The following is a 22,918-nucleotide window of genomic DNA, read 5'->3' as shown; positions in this document are numbered from 1 at the left end:
AAAGCGCGTACATGTGGGAAAGCTTATTTTTGGGTCCGTAGTATTTAGACCTATGGTTTTGGACCTTGGTATTGCGTCTGAAGTGTTGAACCTAGGTATTGGGTCCCTAGTATTGGTTCTAAATGGTTTTGGACCATGGTATTGAGTAAGGCCTAAGACTATAAAAGGAGAAGAAGATCATTAGGCAAAGAAATGGTGAAAGTCTTGAATATTTGATAAAGGATGAGATCCAGTATGCAAGTTATGGGTTCATGCTGCTTTGCTTGATCTGAGCTAAGGAGGAATCTCACTGGTTGATGAAGAACAAGATCTAAGGATAGATCGGGATCAAATGGTTTGAAATGAATCATCGCTATATGGTTTGATTATGCTTATTCTAGATCTGTATACTGATGCATGTAATTTTTTGTAAATATTATGATATGGGTGTAACTCAAGTTTGGAATAGCTGCAAATCATGAATGAATATTTACATATGTATACGTTGGTTGACTATGATAAAAGCACGTATATACACAAGTTAGATACATATAAGTAGCGTATACCATATGAGCTATGCTGTTTGAAGTTACAGGTGGTTCTGGTTGTTGATGAGTTCTAGTGACTATTTGCTGGTGTCAGTATTCTGCATATTCAAATTCGTTGATTATGTTTAGCTTCAGTGTTGATGGATGAAATCTATAATGGATGAGGATCATAATGACATATATTTATGTGATCTGATGGACTGGATCTGGTTGCTAACATATGTATTATCCTTGTATATGTAATGATCTAGGTATGTCTGAAGTCAGGAAGTGCAACAAAGGTATAAGTAAGTAATTGATGTTGTGTTTGGAGAATGATTGTTCAGAGGTCTTTGTTTCAGCCGGATGTATACCCCAGGAATTTTGTACACCCCTCCACATGGGGGGGACTTGTCCCCCCCGTGGGGGTCCGGGGGGGCCAATCCCCCCCCGGCTAGGGGGTCTAGGGGCTAGCAGTCCCCCAGCGGGGGTTCGGGGGCGGTGCCCCTGAAGCCAAAAATAGATGTAAAATTTCCTTGTAAAAGTATAGTAATTTCTAGTCAATTCAGGCCATTCATTAGGCGGATGATCTGACGGTAGAACTTATGTTTAGTTTAGGGTTTTTTTGCCCTAAAAGGCAACCCCTCTCTTTGTATGAGGGCATTGTATTTTGAGGCTATGATATAGATGTGTATTCTCTGAGTGAGAAACAGAGAGGTGAGACTGTGAGAGAAAACAGAGGATATTACAGCGGATTTGCTATAGGTTGTGTCTCTTCATTTTGCTGGATAATAGAAAGGAAGGACTGGTTGTTCAGGGTGGACATAGCCCAAATTGGGTGAACCACATATATCTGTGTCTCTCTTGTTTTATTTGTTTTCTATGTTTATATTTCTGCAGTATTTTATGTGTTCCATTGCTTCGTAATAAATAATTCTCTAACAACTGGTATCAGAGCCGAAGGTCTATTTGGCCGATAAACTCGCAGGAAAGTTGGGTTCCTCGTTCAAGTGGGAGCAATGGCAGAAGATGGTAAGTTTAGGGTTGAGAAATTTAATGGCCAAAACTTCTCACTATGGAAGATGCAGATGGAAGATTATCTGTATCAGAAAGATTTGTACCTACCATTGAACGAAAAAGAAAAGAAGCCGATGGCTATGACAGATGAAGAATGGAACCTTCTCGATAGAAAGGCACTCGAAACAATACGGTTGTGCCTCGCTGCATCAGTCACCTTCAACATTTTGAAGGAAACAACGACAGAGGGTTTGATTCAGGCATTGTCAAAACTATATGAAAAACCCTCGGCCTCAAACAAGGTATTTCTTATGAAACAGTTATTTAATATGAAGATGTCGGAAGGTGGATATGTTACAGATCATTTAAATGATTTTAATACAGTTACAAGTCAGTTAAGTTCTGTAGGGGTAAACTTTGAAGATGAAGTTAGAGCTCTGTTATTCATGTGCTCATTTCCAGAAAGTTGGAATGGTTTAGTAATGGCCATTAGTAACTCAGTCTCTCGATCTAGTACTTTAAAGTTTGATGATGTTGTCGGTGCTATCCTTAGCGAGGAAATGCAACGGAAAAGCTCCAGTGAGACATCGGGTAATTCTTTGAGTGCAAAGTCTAGGGGAAGAAAAATGGAAAGAGGAAAGAGCTCAGGATATTGCAGTAAATCAAGGAAAGGTAGATCCAAGTCCAGATTGGGGATAGTGTGCTAGAAATGTGGAAAGAAAGGACACCTAAAGAAAGATTGTAGATCTCGGAAGGGAAAATAAGGAGATGCACAACAAGAAAACAATCATGAAGAAAATGTGACAGATGAGGTGTTACAAGATGCTTTGATTCTTTCTTTCGAAAATATTATTGATTCCTAGGTGGTAGATTCAAGGGCCTCATTCCATGCCACACCTGATAAGAAATACTTTCATGACTATGTTCAAGGAGATTTTGGACAAGTTTAATTGGGTGATGCTAAACCCTGTAAAATTGTTGGAATGGGTAAGGTTCTTGTAAAACAACAGAATGGAAACCAATGGCTACTAAAGGAGGTAAGGCATGTTCCAGATCTAAAGAAAAACCTAATTTCAACAACGCAGTTAGGTGGTGAAGGTTGTGTGACAACTTTCATAGATAAAGCTTGGAAGGTCACCAAAGGAGCCCCGGTAATAGCAAAAGGTGAAAAGGTTGGTACATTGTATTTATGCAATGGTATTTCTAACTCTGTTAATGCTTTAACTTCCAAAGGAGCAGATGCAGCATTATGGCATCATAGGCTCGGACACATGAGTGAAAAGGGGATGAAGATTCTTCACTCAAGGAATTTGTTGCTGGGTTTGAAGAATGTTGATTTGGACTTCTGTGGGAATTGCATTTATGGAAAATAGAAGAGTGTCAGATTTCTCAGAGTTGGGAAAGAAAAGAAGAGCGAAAAATTAGAGCTTGTGCATACATATGTATGGGGACTTGCTCAGGTATCATCTCACGGTGGATCTCGTTATTATGTTACCTTTATTGATAATGCAACTAGAAAAACTTGGATTTATTGTATTAAGAATAAATCTGATGTATTTGATACTTTCAAGAAATGGAAAGCTTTGGTTGAGATTGAGATAGGAAATAAATTGAAGTGTCTTAGATCAAACAATGGAGGTGAATATTGCAGTAAAGAGTTTGATAGGTACTGTTCAGAGCATGGAATTCATAGAGAGAAGACAATTCCAAGAACACCACAAGAAAATGGTGTGTCAGAAAGGATGAACAGAACAATCATGGAGCGTGCAAGGTGCATGAGATTGCATGCATGATTGCCTTTACAGTTTTGGGCAGATGCTGTAGATACTGTTATTTATCTAATAAAAAGAGGGCCTTCAAGTTCCCTGGATGGTGGTGTTTCATAGGAAGCATGGACAGGTAAAAAGGTAAACTACTCCTTTTTAAATCCTTTTGGTTGTGAGGCCTTTGTCCATATTGATAAAGAAAATAGAACAAAGCTTGAGGCAAAGTCAAAGAAATGTACCTTTATTGGATATGGTGTTAATGATTTTGGTTATCAATTATATGATTATGAAAATCACAAAATCATTAGGAGCAGAGATGTAATATTCAATGAAAAGGTCTTGTATAAGAACCAGTTGTAGGAAAAGAAGCAAGAAAAAGAAAACAAGGAATATGCAGTTCTTGACGAAATCACTGAAAAAGTAAAGGTGCCTAAAAATAATAATAATCAAAAACCACAACAACGACAACCACCACAATAGCAATAGGCACCCCAAACACCTGAAAGTGGTGTTAGAAGATCTACCAAGATAAGTAGACCCCCTGAACGATACTTTCCTTCATTATATTATTTATTGTTGACTGATTCTGGTGAACTCGAATGTTATGAAGAAGCAATGTAGGTTGAAAGCAGGAAGAAGTGGGAGGTAGCCATGGAAGAAGAGATGGACTCCTTAATGCATAACCAGATTTGGGACTTAGTCAGGTTGCCTGCAGGAAAAACTACATTGAAGAATAAATGGGTTTACAGGCTGAAGGAAGAAGATGGAGGAAAACAGAGGTACAAAGCTAGACTTGTGGTGAAGGGGTTTACACAGAAGAAAGGTATTGATTTTGATGAAATATTTTCTTCTGTTGTTAAAATGACTTCAATCAGAACTATTTTAAGTCTAGTAGCAGCTGAAGATTTGAATCTTGAGCAGTTAGATGTAAAGACAACCTTTCTCCATGGGGATTTGGAGGAAGAGATATATATGCAGCAGCCACAAGGATATGAGGTGAAAGGGAAGGAGAAATTAGTGTGCAAGTTGAAGAAGAGCTTGTATGGCTTAAAACAGGCTCCAAGGTAGTGGTATCCAAAATTTGACAAGTTTATGTCTGAACAAGTTTATACTAGATGTCACTCTCATCATTGTGTTTATCTAAAAAAGCAAAATGATGGCAGCTATATTATATTGTTATTATATGTAGATGTAATGCTTGTTGCAGGGTCTAACATGCAGGAAATAAATGTGCTCAAAAGAAAATTGGCAAATTCATTTGCAATGAAGGATTTGGGAGCTGCAAAACAAATCCTTGGTATGAGAATCACTAGAGACAGGAAAAATCGCAAATTAACATTGTCTTAGAATGAGTACATACAAGAGGTGTTGATAAGTTTTAATATGCACAATGAAAAACCAATGAGTACACCTTTTGCTAGCCATTTCAAACTTAGTAAGGAAATGTGCCCAAAGACCCGAGAAGACATGGATTATATGTCTAAAGTTCCATATGCATCAATAGTTAGAAGCTTACTGTATGCAATGGTCTACACAAGGCCTGATATTGCACATGCAGTGGGAGTTGTAAGCAGGTACATGAACAATCCAGGAAAGGAACATTGGATGGCAGTGAAATGGATTCTCAGATATTTGAAAGGTACCACAAATCAAGCATTATGCTTTGGTGGTTCAAACATTTCTCTACAGGGATATGTTGATGCAGATATGGCAGGTGACAGAGATAACAGGAGGAGCACTACAGGATATGTATTTACTGTTGGTGGAACAACTGTCAGTTGGGTTTCAAAAATCCAAAGTGTTGTTGCACTTTCAACAACAAAATCAGAGTATGTTGCTGCTACAAAGGCTAGTAAAGAAATGATTTGGTTACAAAGGTTCATGGGTGAATTGGGTAAGGAGCATGATATGGGCACGTTAAAGAGTGATAGCCAAAGTACCATTCATCTTGCAAAGAACTCAGCATTTCATTCCAGGACTAAACACATACAACTCAAGTACCATTTCATACGATCAGTGTTGGAAGATGGAGAGTTGAAGCTGGAAAAGATACACACTAGCCAAAATCCCGCAGACATGCTAACAAAAGTTGTAACCAGGGAGAAACTGAGAACACGCTCAGTTTCAATTGGTCTTCAAGGATGATGATGAAGATGAGAAATAGCTAGGTCCAAACGAGGAGTCATTGTCCAGCAAATGAAGCAGTGGTGGAGTTGCTACAATCATTCTCCAAGTGGGAGATTATTGTGTGTGGAGAATGATTGTTCAAAGGTCTTTGTTTCAGCCAGATGTATACCCTAGGAAGTTTGTACACCCCTCCATGTGGGGGGGTCCGATCCCCCCGGCTGGAGGGTCCAGGGGCCAGCGGTCCCCTGGCGGGGGGGATCGGCCCGACCTTGTAAAAGTATAGTAATTTCTAGTCAATCTGGGTCGTTCATTAGGCGGATGATCTGATGGTAGAACTTATGTTTAGTTTACTAAGGGTTTTTTTGCCCTAGAAGGCAACCCCTCTCTTTGTATGAGGGCATTGTATTTTGAGGCTGTGATATAGATGTGTATTCTCTGAGTGAAAAATAGAGAGGTGAGACTATGAGAGAAAATAGAGGATATTAAAGTGGATTTGCTATAGGTTGTGTCTCTTCATTTTACTGGATAATAGAAAGGAAGGACTGGCTGTTCATGGTGGACGTAGACCAAACTGGGTGAACCACATATATCTGTGTCTCTCTTGTTTTATGCATTTTCTGTGTTTATATTTCTGCAGTATTTTATGTGTTCCATTGCTCCATAATAAATAATTCTCAAACAATTAATGACATATACGCTGGTTTGCTTTGGTGAAGTTGCGTATACACACTGGTTAGGCACTTCCAAGTAGCGTATGCACTCTAATGCATGATTTTTGATGATACAGTTGGTTATGAATATTGTTGTAGAGTTCTATGTTTTGGTGACTGCATTTGTTTGACAAGGTTTCAGTGATTCAGTATTGGGTGATTCAGAGATTGATGATGCAAGTGGTGATTGATTTTGTTCTCCAATGATATTGGTGGGTCTAGTATGAAAATTGGATGAAACGTGGCCTTCAGATTATGATGATGTGTTCCATGAGTATCAAGTCTGAAAATTTATGAAACATGGTACTTGGAAGAAGAAAGAGAAGGTTATAGCCTTCTGTAGGTTGGCACCTACATACTAGTACATCAGCTAGTACAAGAGCTAAGGGGGTTGTAGCTCCCTTCCAGTAGTAGCTGGAAAATGAGTGATGGTTGGAGCATTCAATAGGTTGGCACCTACGTACTAGTAAAAGGATCTGCTAGTACAAGAGCTAAGGGGGTTACAGCTCCCTTCCATGAGAAGCTGGAAAACGAGAGAAGGTTATAGCCTTCTGCAGGTAGAAGCTTGTGTACTGGTATAAGACTGCACCAGTACATAAATATTGTAAAAAGAAGTTTCTTATTAAAGAAATATAGAGACGACTTGCAGCAGGTGGTTTTCATCCACATTGGGTTTCCACCTTACATCATGGTGTTCATATGTGCTTCTTGTGTGTGATGATCTGTTCTGTTTACTGCTCCTGTTTACTGTTCATATGGTTAATAATGTTCTGATGCACTCATTAAGGATCAACTAACTGAATCATAAGTTTACTGGATATACGTTTGTTTCATTAAACACAGTTGTGTATACATGGGGTTTGCCTTAACTGAAGTAGTGTATATGAATTTGAATATGGAAATGAAAAAGTTATATTTATTTGATAATACTGATTCACCCCCCCCCCCCCTCAGTATTATTTCCAACAATTGGTATCAGAGCAGGTCCTTTGGAAGAAGCTTGATGGCTTGAAGGAGATCTGTAGAACAATGGGAAAGAAGCTTAAGAAGAAAGCGCCTAAGAAGAAGAAGACATCTCAGAAGAACTATGACAGTGGGAGAATTGATTGGGGAATATGTGGAAGAAGCACTTCAGATTTAGAATCACTTCAGAATGAAGAGGAACAAGCAAAAGAACTATTAGGTATGAATTTGTTATCCTCTAGTGATACATTTCTTCATCCATTTGAAGATGATGAAAGTGATATTTAAACAACTGAATTTGATCTTATGGGTGAGAATGAAAGATATCAAATAGAGGTAGAATTTAAAAGGCTTATAAACAAAATTAGAGATCAACAAGATCTATTGCACAAAAGGGAATATATCTCCAAAGAAGAAGTTACCAAACTAAAAGCTCAACTAGAGGAAGGAAACAATGTAAGGAAGTTATTCAAGGAAAAGGAAGATCAATGACAAAAGTTGTAGGATGAAGTGACATCATTAAGAAATGAAGTAAATGAAAGGAGCACAACAATCAAGAAACTCAGAGAAAGATCCAGTTACTATGAAAGTCTTGAAGCTACGATCCTCTCGCTAAAAGAAGATCTTGAAGAATCAAATAAGCAGAATAAAGAACTACTCCAAGCTCTTGAAAAACAAGAAAATGAAGTTCTTGAATTAAGACACCAGTTGGAAGAAGGAAGAAAACATGAAGAAAACGTGAAGAAGCAGTATCATGAAAAGGAAGAGCAACTTCAGGTTGAGGTAAGTATTCTAAAAGATAACTTAGAAGAAAAGGATAGGCTCTTACGATTTCAAGATAGTACTAAGATCTTGGATGATATTCTTAGTAGTCAAAGGTCTCCTGCTATCAAAAATTGTCTTGGTTTTCATGAATCTGTTGAAGGTGAATCTAGTTCACAAAATAAGACAAGGAACTCTAATGCTCAATCTGAAATACTCAACAAGGAGATGACAGGTCAACAACCAAGGAAAGAAATTCTTCAAAGAAAATCTTTTACTCCTCTGATGAATAGTGTTGAATGTTATGTATGTCATAATCTTGGACATGTTGCAACCAGATGTAGAAGTAAAATGGTTCAAGACCATCACATAGAAATATCATCACATTCCAGGTACTTTAAGGGATATTGTTTTTGTTGTAATATGTTTGGTCACAAAGCTATTGATTACTATAGAAGGAATATGAAACATGTAATATGTTATGCATGTAACAAGATTGGACATATAACAAAGGAATGCAGGAACAAAGTACGGGCACCATACCAAAAGCAGAAAACATCATCACACTTGAAGATATGGAAGAAGAAGGAAGTACTGTCAGAAATATGTGGCGCAACACAATGTACAGACATAACAAACTCAGAGGAAGATGGAAGTATAAAACTTCAGTGCTCTCAATCTCATATAGAATTTTCACAAAGAGAAGTCACGTTTATACGCAAGTTAGACAGTGCACAGTCGTGTATATGTCAGTTTGATAAAAGCAGTGGGACAGGCTCAGGAAAAGGGTCTGATATGATTCAGTCCATTACTTGCTCTGTTTGATAATGGTTACAATCTACTGATGATGCGTGGAAATGTCTTGATACTTGTAAGATGTTTAGAAGTGTTTTGGTCCTAACTTGTTGATGATGATGCCTTGATACTTCTTGCTGATATATGCATGACCAGATCTGATAGTGAAACAAGATGGCACAAGTTCAGGGGGAGCATATACTTTTAATAATGCATTGTTAGCATTATGGTTAGTAGTCCTTGGTGATGATGCTTATATGGCTAAATGATACATCTTTCTATGATATGGTTATGAGTTTTCCATGATAAAATCTCATATGATTCTTGGGGTTACATAGTTGGTGTTCAAATCAGATTTGTGGTTGATTCTCTGATGATGCATATATGGTGCTTACATGGTGAACTTTGTAAGGATAAGGAGATGTACAAAGCTTGAATACACAATTTCATTACTTGATAACAGTCACTCATATGTTGTTGTAGACATATAATATAGTTATGATGCAGGATTCCTATAGTTCTTGGCATTCACATGGATGAGGATTGTTGTTGTTGATGATATCAAGAAGTCTTGACAAAAGATCTTGAGCTCAAGATACATAGTGCTACATACAGTATGTCGGATACATGGATGATTACTCAAAGTTGCATTGTTGGAGACATGATGATGATGAGTTCTTACCTATATGATGATAGGTTGATATGTTGATTGATGCAGTTGAGGGATGTTCTCGAGTAATGATACATGGATGGTATATAAGATCATACAGATCTTGATGATGATGAGATGACTATGGTGTTTTTCACATATAATATAATGTGAATGATTTTGTTGTCATATGCAGAATTCATTCATGGAAGGCTATGATAATGTTCAAGAGGATGAGTTGATATCTATATGTAGACATACCTTGATTATAGGTTGATGACTTCTACACTAATGGACATATACAGGTTGCTACTCTAGATGCTGTTGACAGATCATACATTGTGTATGATAGTTGTTGATGACTATCATGGTCTTATTTAGATGTTTGGTCTCTGTTATAAATGTCATGTAAAGGTCATATCAAGACTCTTGATGTAATAGTTTGTCTCTATCTATTGTAGTCATTTGATGAATCCCTTTTGGTCATATGTTGTAATTTGTACCCCCACTAGGATGATGTAATATTTTAGTCATGTATAAACAATTGGTATCTGATATATCCCCACTTGGTTGGGAGATGGATGTATGTATGAGTCTTTGGTGATAGGAATGTCATTTATGATAGAGTCATGTTCTTCTTGTAGAACATCTTTTGGCAGACCTTGCTTACAGTCAGGGGGAGCATGAACAACACACTTCAGTAGAGCAGATATTTCAACATGTACTCAGAGGGAGCATGAACATATTGGTACAACTTGGCATATACAAAGGGGGAGCTCAATCAGTGATTTTAGTAGGTACTCAGGGGGAGTATGGACAACGGAATGTATATCAAGGAAGAGAATATCTTGGTCTATCCTTTGCCCTTGATCTCAAAGGGGGAGAGTGACTTGGTATGGTTGTTGCCATCAAGTCCAAAGGGGGAGATTGTTGGCATTATGATACAAGTGTTGTCCTTGATGGCAACTCACACAGATGACAGATCATAGTGCAGTAGGTCAGTAGCAAAGAATTGATGAACAAACTACAAAGAATGAAGAAAGAAAAGTATATACGTAGGTTCACCATATACCAAGTTGTGTACACACACAGGTTCACTATATACCAAGTCACATATATACGCAGTTTCTCTATATACAAAGGCATGTATACACGCAGGATTGCTGATCAAAAGTCACGTATGTGTATGCACGCACTTTCATGCACGGAAAAGCGTGTACATGTGGGAAAGCTTATTTTTGGGTCCGTGGTATTTAGACATATGGTTTTAGACCTTGGTATTGCATCTGAAGTGTTGAACCTAGGTATTGGGTCCCTAGTATTGGTTCTAAATGGTTTTGGACCATGGTATTGAATAAGGCCTAAGACTATAAAAGAAGAAGAAGATCATTAGGCAAAGCAATGGTGAAAGTCTTGAATATCTAATGAAGGATGAGATATAGTATGCAGGTTATGGGTTCATGATGCTTTGCTTGATCTGAGCTAAGGAGGAATCTCACCAGTTGATGAAGAACAAGATCTAAGGATAGATTGGGATCAAATGGTTTGAAATGAATCATCTCTATATGGTTTGATTATGCTTATTCTAGATCTGTATCCTGACGCATGTAATGTTTTGTAAATATTATGATCTGGGTATAACTCAAGTTTGGAATAGCTACAAATCATGAATGCATATTTATAGATCTATACGTTGGTTGACTATGATAAAAGCGTGTACATATGCAAGTTAGATACATCTAAGTAGCATATACCATATGAGCTATGACGTTTGAAGTTATAGGTGGTTCTGGTTGTTGATGAGTTTTGGTGACTATTTACTGGTGCCAGTATTCTGCATATTCAGATTGGTTGATCATGTTTAGCTTCAGTGTTGATGGATGAAATCTATAATGGATGAGGATCATAATGACATTTATTTATGTGATATGATGAACTAGATCTGGTTGCTAACATATGTATTCTCCTTGTATATGTAATGATCTAGGTATGTCTGAAGTCAGGAAGTGCAGCAAAGGTATAAGTAAGTAATTGTTGACATATGCGCTGGTTCACTTTGGTGAAGTTGCGTATACATGTTGGTTAGGCACTTCCAAGTAGCGTATGCACTCTAATGCATGATTTTTTATGATACAGTTGGTTCTGAATATTGTTGCAGAGTTCTATGTTCTTCTCTGTGTTCTGGTGACTGCATTTTGTTGACAGCGTTTCAGTGATTTAGTATTGGGTGATTCAGAGATTAATGATGCAAGTGGTGATTGATTTTGTTCTTAAATGATATTGATGGGTCCAGTATGAAAATTGGATGAAATGTGGCCTTCAGATTATGATGATGTGTTCCATGAGGATCCAGTCAGAAAATTTATGAAACATGGTACCTGGAGGAAGAAATAGAAGGTTGTATCCTTCTGTAGGTTGGCACCTATGTACTAGTACATCAGCTAGTACAAGAGCTAAGAGGGTGGTAGCTCCCTTCCAGTAGCAATTGGAAAACGAGTGATGGTTGGAGCATTCAGTAGGCTGGCACCTACATACTAGTAAAAGGATCGGCTAGTATAAGAGCTAAGGGGGTTGCATCTCTCTTCCAGGAGAAGCTGTAAAACGAGAGAATGTTATAGCCTTCTGCAGGTAGAAGCCTGTGTACTGGTATATGACTGCACCAGTATAGAAATATTGTAAAAAGAAGTTTCTTATTAAAGAAAGATAGAGATGACTTGCAACAGGTGGTTTTCACCCACATTGGGTTTCCACCTTACATCATGGTGTTCATGTGTGCTTCTTGTGTGTGATGATCTGTTTTGTTTACTGCTCCTGTTTACTATTCATATGGTTAATAATGTTCTAATGCACTCATTAAGGATCAACTAACTGAATCACAAGTTTACTGGATATACGCTTGTTGCATTACACTCAGTTGCGTATACACGTGGTTTGCCTTAACTAAAGTAGCGTATATGAATCTGAATATGTAAATGAAAAAGTTATTTTGATTTGATAATATTGATTCACCCCCCCCTTCAGTATTATTTCCAACACATAGGAAGCTAGAAGAGGACCCCTACTTGTCTCCCAAGCCTTCTGACCATTCACCATCATCCTTAAGCCCCCTTCCACATCACCAAAAGAAGTTAGCTTTCACACTTTCACACAAAAAAAAGACAAAAATAAAAACATAGTTATTTTGGTCATTTACATGCACAACAATAGAATGTTTGATGTTTCAATTTGCATGCTTAGGATAGTAGGATTGCATACATGTTAACTTAGCATTCTTTTGAAGCAAAGCCTCTTAGTAGTTAGTTAGAAAAATGGTGTGTTTTAGCATTTGATTTCAGTCTTTTTCTTCACTGCAGTAGACAAGCTTTCCCTTATTTTAGATTTCTCTTTTCCTCATTGGTAATCAAGTTTATTCTAAATCCATAGAAGTCTGGTTTGAAAAGCCTTAGTGGTCTATCGCCAACTTAGCAGTGACAAAGAGTAGACCCATCACATTTACTTGTGTATACAACACTGTCACCTCCAAGTTTGTACAAACCCCGGGTTGATAAAGTAAAGTTGGTAGCCCCAGGAGTTGCAACATTCTTGCTGCAATACTGGTGCTCATCACTTTTTGGCACCGTTGTCAAGGAGGTGTCTGAGTAATATGTGATTTATTCTTTCTTTCTTCCATTTCTTATCTTTGACATTCTACTATTAGTTTCATTTCTCCAAAAGTAATTTAGTTTTCTTTCTTTTTCATTCTGCATTCTTTGCTTTCTTTTCCATTCTGCAAGTGAGTTTTCATTCAAGCAGTTTTTTTTCATTCATTCAGTTAGTTTCCATTCATTTTTCAATTTCAATTCTGCTATTATTTTCAAATATTGAAAAAAACACAAAACAAACCAAAAACACTTCTTTCATGCCTCATAGGAATAGGGATAACTTAGGGAAATTTCTGCCAAATACCCCCATCGCTTCAAACAACCAACCTTCCCTCTTCTTCAGTGGATGTGAATTGGAGGAACCCTTAGGTGAAAAACCAAAGATATTTGAAGAGCCTACAGGGGGAGAAGAAGAAGAAGAACCCATTCCAACTGACCCAATTGCTAAAAATAGAAATGACAGAGGAAATAGAGAAAGAGTTGAGGGTACCTTTCCCATCAGAGAAACTAATGGGGACACCAAGATGAAGAATATAATCCCCTCTGCTCTTCCTCATTTCCAAGGCCCGACCTCAAAAAATCCAGATACTTTCTTGTTTGAATTTGTTGTCATATGAAGAACCTATGATTACACCAATGATGAGCACAAGTTGAAACTATTCCCATCCAATCTCAAGAATGCAACTTTGCACTGGTTCATGGGTTTACCTGGGGATAGCATCACAACTTGGGCTCAGATGAAACAAGCCTTCAACAGCAAGTATTGAGAGTAGTGCAGGCCCAAAGTCACTAAAGAATAAATTTTTAGGATGACCTTAGGGCATGATGAATCCTAGAGGATTATGAAGAAAGATTCCAGCTTATCTACAAAAGGGCTAGGTGCACACATGATCCTGAATAATTGAAGCTAGTCCTACTTACAGGGGTAAGGGAAGATCTTCTGGATACCTTAAACCTGCTAGCATGAGGGGACATATACCAACTACCCTATGAAGATATCAAGATTGCCTTTAGGGACCATTCTAGGGCAAATAGGAAAAAGGGTAGGGGTAGTCAACCCGTGGTAAGTCCATCCCCTTCCAATACATCCATCAAAGGTGAATTTGGAAATATGCTAGAAGATTTCAAGAGTGATATGCTGTAAACCCTTGCCCTACAGATGGACACTATGCACATCAAGAGAAAGCAGGAGGAGGCAGAGAGAGCCTTAGTGATTTTTTAACCTAGATGCACAAGGAGGCACCCTAGGAATGAATGTCTGTTGAATCTGATTTAAGTATGCTTGGTTTGTGAAGAAAACCACTCCACAGGCAAGTTCCCTTCCCTACATGGACTAAAAGTTGTGTATGAGGGGATTGAAGGGGTAACTGAACAACTCTTCTACATAAATCAAAGGAGACCTCATGGGCCTCAGCCATACCAGTAGGGCATGCAAGGGTCATCCAATGACTATTAAAACTCTAACCAAACCACATCCATTCCCTCTTGGGGGCCCCTTGCTCATCCTTCCTGGTATATACCTCCTCCTTGGTCCTTTGCACCTCAGTACCATTCCCAGCCAACCAACCAGTCATTTCAACCATATGCTCCACCTCAGCCTTAGTGGAATGCACTGCCCCAGGGGTGGAGGCCCCCATACAATAATGCTCCAGTTTTATTGTCTTCACCACCTACTCAACCACAACTTTTACACCTTGCTCCACCTAAACAACCCCAGATGCCTACCCAGCAAAATCTAAACCCGAACAACAAACAGGCACAACAAGTATACAATGGAGAGACATCCTATCTTGCTTATGCTATGGAGATTCAGGAAAACAACCTGATATTTGGGAGATTACTCCCGGAAAACCAACCTCTACCTCCACCTAGGGAGAGTGAGGAAGAAAGAGAGGAAAGCATGCCTAAATAAAATCCTCCACCCTTTCATTGAGAGATTAACCCATCCAACCCAGCCTACCCCAAAAGAGAATGAACTTCTAGGTGAATTGAAAAATCTATGTGTCAAAATTCCACTTCTCCAAGCCATAAAGGATGTACCTATTTACAACAAGTTGATTAAGGAGAAGTGCTTCAAACATCCAGGGAGGCAAAAAAGAGACACCCCTACCATTAATGTCATTGGACAGCTGTCTGACTTAATGTTGGGGTAGGTAATTTGTCTGAAGTATTTGGACCCTGGAAGCCCTATAGTAGATGTGAACATCAATGGCACCATTGTCCCACACACTTTGATTGATCTTGAGGCTACCATTAATGTGATGACTAAGGACACCATGCTCAAGCTCAATCTCCAGGGTTCATTGAGAAAGACCACAACAGTCTTGCAACTTGCAGACCATTCCACAGTGACCCCTGAGGGGATTGTGGAGGATGTGATGGTCTCCATTGAATCTTGGGAGTACCCTACAGATTTCCTAGTTCTCCAGCCTAAGGCCAAGCTTACTAGTTACCCTCTCATCCTTGGGAGGCCCTGGTTAGCCACTGCCGATGCCTACATTAGCTTCAATGTTGGAAATATGACTATTAAAAATGGGCATAAATCCAGGAAATTAGTGTTGTACCCTCTTGCTCAGCCATCTCTAGAACATGACTTACCTTTATGGCTAGAAGAGGAGGAAGAAGATGAAGTTTATTCAGCCCAACTCTATACCTTAGAAGCAGCCATGGGAGGAGGACAACTGGATGAAGATGATTTGATTGAACACATACTCCAAAGTCCAACTCCCAGCACCTTGTCCTTAGAGGAAGTAGTAAAGGAAACCCAGAATGAACATCAAATTGATCTATGCTTAGCTGATTCAAACCCTACCCGTGTCAAAACCATAGAATTTGGCCCTGAGAGAACTTTGAAAATCAACCCATCTCTTTCTGTACACCAATAAGAAAAGTTGTGCAACATGTTAAAGGAACCTCTAGAGGCCTTTTCTTGGAGTTACAAGGAAATGAAGGGGGTGCACCCCCCAGTGTGTACTCACCACATTTATATCAAAGAAGGTTGCAAACCAGTCTGACAACCCCAAAGGAGAATGAATTTAGCGCTCAAGGATATAGTCAAAGAAGAACTGCAAAAGTTGCTAGATGCATGATTTATTTACCCTATCTTAGATAGTGAGTGGGTCTCTCCTTTGGTGTTGGTTCTAAATAAAATTGGGAAGTGGAGGATTTGTGTTGATTACAGAGAGTTAAACAATGCAACAAAGAAGGACCATTTCCCTCTACCTTTCATTGACCAAGTTCGAGATGGCCTAGCAGGGAATTTCTTTTTCTCTTTCCTAGATGGGTTCAACAGGTACAATCAAATCCAAATCAGCCCAGAAGACTAGGATAAAACCACCTTCACTTGTCCATGTGGTACTTTCACCTATAGGGTCATTCCCTTCAGCCTATGCAATGCCCCTACCACTTTCCAGAGAGTAGTCATGAGTATCTTTGTCGATCTAGTCCATGATGCAGTAGAAATTTATATGGATGATTTTACACCCTATGGGTGTGATTTCCAGGCATCTCTGTCCAACTTAGGTAAGGTGCTAAACAAATGAATTGAAATGAACTTGTCCCTTAGTCCCAAAAAATGTGAGTTCTTGATGACTGAAGGGACTATTCTAGGTCATTCAATATCCCAACAAGGATTTCAGGTGGACCCAAACAAAATAGCCATCATACAAAGGGTACCACCTCTGCAAAAACAGAGAGATGTCAGAATTTTCTAGATTTAGTTGGATATTCTCGGAGGTTTATAAAATACTTCAACAAGTTAGCTTCTCCTTTATTTGGGTTGCTGGCCAAAGACTCTGAATTTGTATGGTCAAAAAATGGTCAAGAGACCTTGGACACCCTAAAGGACAAGTTGACCACTGCACCTATTCTCTGAGGCCCAAATTGGGCCCTTCCTTTTCATATACATGTTGATGCCTCACACAAAGCCATAGGAGCAGCTCTAGGTTAGATAGATGACAAGTTACCTTATGCCATTTACTTTATCAGTAAGAATCTGCCAAAGGACGAACTAAACTACACAGTGACTGAAAAGGAGCTCCTAGTTATTGTGCATTCATTAAACAAATTTAGGCATTACATTACAGGTTAGCAAACATTTGTACATACTGACCATGCTGCAGTTAAATATTTGATGAATAAACCTGATGTGAATACCCGGATTATTAGATGGTTACTTTTATTACAACAGCTTGATCTTACTATTGTTGATAAGCCTGGTAAGGAAAATGTTGTTGCAATTTTTTTTATCCAGATCAACTTTTCCTGTGGGGGAGGAAGGAATGGTTGATGATTTGTTACCGAATGAACACTTATTCACCATTTTAGTTCTCTCTCCATTGTTTGTTGACATAGCAAAAGAAAACTATTTGGTGTGTGCACAGTTCCCACCAAATTTGTCATCCAAAGAGAAAAGCAAGATTGTGAGGAAGAGCATCCCATTCACTTGGATTGGAAGCAATCTCTTCAAACTAGGATTTGATCAAATCCTGAGAAGATGTGTCAGGGAGGAGGAAGTCTTTGACATCCTTCTGACCTGCCACAATGGGTCTTGTGGAAGTCACTTCACATCCAAGAGGACAACATTCAAGGTGATACAAGCTGATTATTATTGGCCCACTCTTCATCAGGATGTGAGAAGGTATACTAGTCAGTGTGATCGATGCCAAAGGATGGGAAAGCCTACTCCAAGGGATGAAATGCCTCTTCAACCTCAAGTGACTTTCGATCCATTTGACAAGTGGGGCATGGATTTCATTGGACCTATTGACCCTCCATCAAGGAAAAAGCAGTACATCATTGTGTGCACTTACTATTTGACCAAGTGGGCTAAAGCCAAGGCAATCAAGGTAGTAACAGAGGAGAAAGTGGTTGAGTTCTTAAGGGAAAATTTATTTTATAAGTTTGGTTACCCTAGAGAACTGGTCACTGATCAAGGAAACCAATTTACATCTCACATGATCAAAGACTTGTTAAGCCAACACAAGATCATGCATACAACCTCCACTCCCTAACGCCCACAAGCTATTGGGAAAGTGGAAGTGCTAGAGGGAATTCTGACCAAAGTGGTTAGTAGCAGTAGGAAAGATTGGGCAGATAGATTAGTTGAGGCCACTTGGGCCTACAATACCACCTGGAAGACCACCACTAGATTCACACCCTATGAGTTGGTCTATGGGAAAAAGGCCCTATTGTCCATTGAATTTGAGTACAATACATTGAAGATGGCAACCCAACTAGATCTAGATCTCAGCAGTGCACAAAAAGAGAGATTGCTGCAGCTGAATGGGTTAGATGATTTTAGAATGCAGACCCTCCTACACACAGAGGTGACTCAAATTTTTAGGAAGATCTGGTATGACAAGAACATCAAGGACAAATAATTTCAAGAAGGTGATTGGGCTTTGTTATATGATTCTAGATATAAAGATTTTAAGGGCAAGTTAAGGACTAGATGGTTAGAGCCTTATGTCATAGAGAAATGCCATGTTAATGGTTTAGTGCAGATTAGAACCATTGATGAGGAGGCCATTCCTTTACTTGTTAATGGGTACAAATTGAAGGTTTACAAGAATCCATTATCAAAGCATGAGTCCATTAATGCCATCAACAAGATAGTGATGGTGGTTGAGAAAGTTTCAGCTTCTACCTCATCAAGACATTGAAAAGGAAAAAAGAAAGAAAAAAGAGAAAAATAAGGAGACTTAGGTGAAAACCTCCATGAGGCGTCTGAGTCCCATTGTTGGGGTTGAAAACCTCTTGAGGTGGCCCAATGGTGTCAAAGTAAAAAAAAAGGAAAAAGATATTTGGGTGAAAATTTCTTTTGAGGCGCCTAGGGCAAGCAGCTAGGATGAAAACCTCTTGGAGACAAACAAGTTGATTTAAAAAATAAAAAACATAAAAAAAAGGAGAAAATAAAACCTGTGAAAAATTGTTTGTAGGTTAGCAGGAGGATGATCAGAGCAACAAGAGAGGATCAAAATGGACCTATCTAGTTCATGTTTTTATTTCTTCATTCATTATCCTTCATCATTCGATCATTCCCTCCTTGTTTCTATTGATTTAGCTCAGTTTGCAAGGGTTTTGTGTTTTCTACAAGATTCCCAGTAAACCTACAGGATTCCCTAAAAACCTACAGGATGATCCTGTAGGAATTACAGTGGCTTGGAAATCCTAAAGGAAGTAACCCTAGAGCAAGGGGATGACCTACCCATGTCAAAAAAACAAATTTCTACTTCACCATCTCATCACCATACCTCTCTCCACCATGATCACCCCTGCATTCATAAAAAAAAAGGGTTAGTTTAAAAAATTACAGTTTTCAAAAAAAAGAAAAAAAGAAAAAAGAGGATGAAGATAGTGAACAAGGGGACAAAACCTGAAGGCTATTTTCCTCATTCACAAATCCCTAGACCCTTTCTCTTCCCATGCCAACCATCCTCATGCTCCAGAAGTGGAAAATGATTAAAATTTTTTGAGCGAGAAGTAGCTACAGGACATCCTATAGGAAATCATGTAGCAGCCTATCCCACAAAAGAAAAAATCACAAGTTGCAATCAACTTCAAGCATAGATATCTAGAGGTCAAAGAAGCTCCTCCAAAGCTTAACAGTAGCATTAGGATGATTAGCATCAACACCCAGTACTTGCACATCAAAGTAAAACATCAGAGGAAAATAAAAAAAAGAGAGGAGAAAAACACGTGCAGCTAGTACACAAGAAGGACTTCACTCTTCAACAAACAGCATTAAGGAATCATTACCATAGGTAAGTAGCTTGCTTCCACTCTCTCGCTAGCATAATATGATCACACATGTAAAAGTTGTGAAAGAGTTTGTTTATAAGTGAAAGGTGGTTAATTAACTTGGCCACCTTCGCTTAGTCAACGAGGAGAAGAAAATTAGTCCTTACACACATGGCAGCAATCAAGTTAAGGAAAAGGAGAGATGAGGTTGAAAGTGCTTAATATACGGATGCTCGAAGTCAGAGTTGATTACGAGGTGAGGAGAATGATGATGTGGTAGTGGGACCAATGGTCCAAAATAGATATTTGTACCTCGGCTACCAGCTCACCTTCCCACTCAAATAACCCATATGAGGAAATAAATGTTGATCCCTATGCGCATTCGCATTCTCGAGGCTACACACTAGAAAAGTCACTCTCAACCCTCAAGTATTCTATAGGAATGGAATAATTCATTTTTTTCCCTGCGCAAGAGCACCTACAATATCCTACAGGAAATCCTATAGGATCCTAGAGGATACATAACATCACCTACAGGATTGGCAGTGAGCAGTTCTACAAGGGAAAAATAGAGGTTGGCTTCATCAAGCAGTGATAAGGAGGTAGGATCTATACTTTCCCACAATTTCCAAGTGAAAAGAATATATAAAAGCCTTCTATTGCGTTGAAAGAGATTGCAATCTAGGGGAATTCTATACACAAAATTTTCATTTAAAATTCCTCATTCATTAAATTTGATAAGGAGACATATACAACCCTCCATCCATCAAAGAAAATGATAAGGGGATTTAATAATAGGGTAACCATCAACAAAGTGAGGATTAATCAGCACCCTCCTATACTAGAGATATTCACAAAGCACAATTGGATGGGTTTCTTTGAGAAATTGAGGGGATATGATGATGAAGTAGCCAGAGATTTTTCTCTCTCCCTCATTCCACTAACTAGGACCCATGCCACTGTTGTGGTGAAAGGCCTCTCTATAGAACTCATCCCTGAAATCTGTTGGACACCTAATCCTCAATGGGTTAGTGTGGAAGTCGAATGGACAAAAGCAGTCCAAGAGACCTTGGGATCTGAAACCCAAGAGTCACATAATGTACTATAAATGTATATCTCCTGTTAATAAAAAATGTACTCACATGATTTATCTTTCATATCCTTCTTGCTGTCCATGTGTGTTTAACATGGTATCAGAGCAGGCATATTCCTGCCCTGTATAATTACTGTGAGCCATTTGGTTTATGGCCTTTATGTGCAGGTTATTTCTGCCATGAATTCTGCATTTCATAAATATTTTCTCAGCTAAATTCTAGCTGCAACCTCTGTCAATTTTCCAGCCCTATTTTTAGAATTCCTAAAATTAATTGTAACTCCTTGACTGCGCCCTCTGCACTCCCTGGGCTGTGCATATTCCTTTCCTGCGTGCTGTCTGCACTGTCCATGAGCGTTTCATTAAAAAAAAAAAAGGGAGGCGCTGTGCGTTAACATACCTATCCGCTCTATGGTATTGTCCAAACTGTTTTGTTGGGTGTCATATATGTGTTTCTCTGACAAGTCTGCACCTTCTGTCTAAACTGCGCCCTCTGTCAGATGCATTTTTTAACTGAACGCTATGAACGCTGGTGGACGTCAATTAAACGGATGAGGTGAGTACAGAATGGGACTTAGTGATATATGCGCTATTGGCTCTGGTGATATTTGCCTTTGTGATTACACACAAGGGAAGGGGACACGCTGTTGTGTGAGGTTTTACGCTGGTCTGTCATCACCATAGCAGTCGTTCTGCTGCTGGTCTCTGCTGCAGATTTGTGGGAGCACTCTCGAAAGTTCCATATCCTTTTATCTCATCTTAATGTTTACTGCATATGCTGTCTGTGGGTTGTATTGAAACAATATTATACGCTGCGTGCCAGTTTGATTAGCAGAAAGCCTGTCAAAGTCAGCCGAAGCCGAGAGCGTCCAAAACAAAAGAACCGCTGGTACAAAAGAACTGCTGGTTTCAAGAAAGTCGGCTGTATTCTCTGCCAGGAGAGCACTTCTGTTTCTAGAAGACAATTTTTGATTTCCTCTATGCGATAGCAAACATTCCGTTCTTGGATGCATACAAGTTGAAGATTGTTGATTTAATTGAGAAAGGATTCTTTTTGGTCGTAAGAAACAACCTGTTCAAAAGGTGTAGTAAAAAAAAGCCAGGCTGATTAGGACGGTTCTACTTTTGAGAGTAATAAAGAAGATTCATTGCTTTGGTCCTGTTTTCATCATGGAAAAGCGGTGTCTATTTGTGCACAGAACGACCTCCCTCCACGCTGGTGTAACAACGTTCCAGGCGGCATAGTTTCTGCAATTATATGTTATAGTGTAGCGTTCCCACTTCTTAGTAGGATCATATATCTCCCATCTGGATGCCGGAAATATGTGCTTGTTCTTTTCATACCAATGTCGTTCAAACAACTTTTCCAGCATGTGACTCATCCTTTTCTATGGTAGCATCAGCTGTTGTCCGAATGTCTTCGTGAATATCAAAATGAAAAAGCGGTCCACTTTTTCCCCTTACCTTATTTGTAATTAGCTCATAGAAGCTATGTTGATGTGGAATGATGAGGTCCTCCTTCACATAGAGTAAATTCTCTACAGAAGTTGTTCGAATCTCTCTAAATTCAGGTGCGAGTTGCTGCTGAACAGAACGGAGAAATTCAGCTATTGTGTCTCCTTTGCGAACCTGAATAACTCTTCTATGAGTAACTGTAAGTAATCTCCAATGGTTCATTTCTAATATGCTCTTGTTCAGTCAGCCACTTCTTCCTCAACCGTTCACGTTCAGCCTGACTGATTCTGGCCATTTATGCGTTACAAACTGAACAAGTGGGTAGTGAGCAATTCTGAAGGGTTTCAATATTGATAGAAACCATCACGCATCTGGCATTGTTTTTTCTATTTATCACTGTAGCTGTGATCTTGCATAATTTGTGACTCGACAACATTTCCATATTTCTTGAAATAATTCTTTAATTCCTCATCTGCAACCGATGGAGGTAAGCCACCAACAAACAGTTTCTTTGTCTTTGGACCCTTGATTAAGTCCATGCTTTCTCTTGGAATAGAACGTTTAATCTCAACCGTTCTTCCATCCAATGTATGCGTGTCTTTTATAACGACATCTATAACTGAAGGATCCGAATAAGTCACAAACCCAAAACCACGAGGGTGCCTAGTTCCACGATCTTTCATTATCACCGAA

At 38.9% G+C, this 22,918-nt stretch overlaps 1 pseudogene; it reads right to left on the bottom strand.

The window, feature by feature from the left end:
* Nucleotides 1-21,915: 21,915 nt before the first annotated feature.
* On the bottom strand, nucleotides 21,916-22,520 carry LOC149155816 (protein XAP5 CIRCADIAN TIMEKEEPER pseudogene; annotated as a pseudogene).
* Nucleotides 22,521-22,918: the final 398 nt, after the last annotated feature.

The sequence above is a fragment of the Pinus tabuliformis genome, chromosome 9 (assembly GCF_031772625.1).
Source record: "Pinus tabuliformis cultivar Carrire ecotype Pingquan chromosome 9, CPIR1, whole genome shotgun sequence".
In the NCBI taxonomy this organism is placed as follows: Eukaryota; Viridiplantae; Streptophyta; class Pinopsida; order Pinales; family Pinaceae; genus Pinus; species Pinus tabuliformis.
This window is presented reverse-complemented; position numbering and strand designations above follow the sequence as displayed.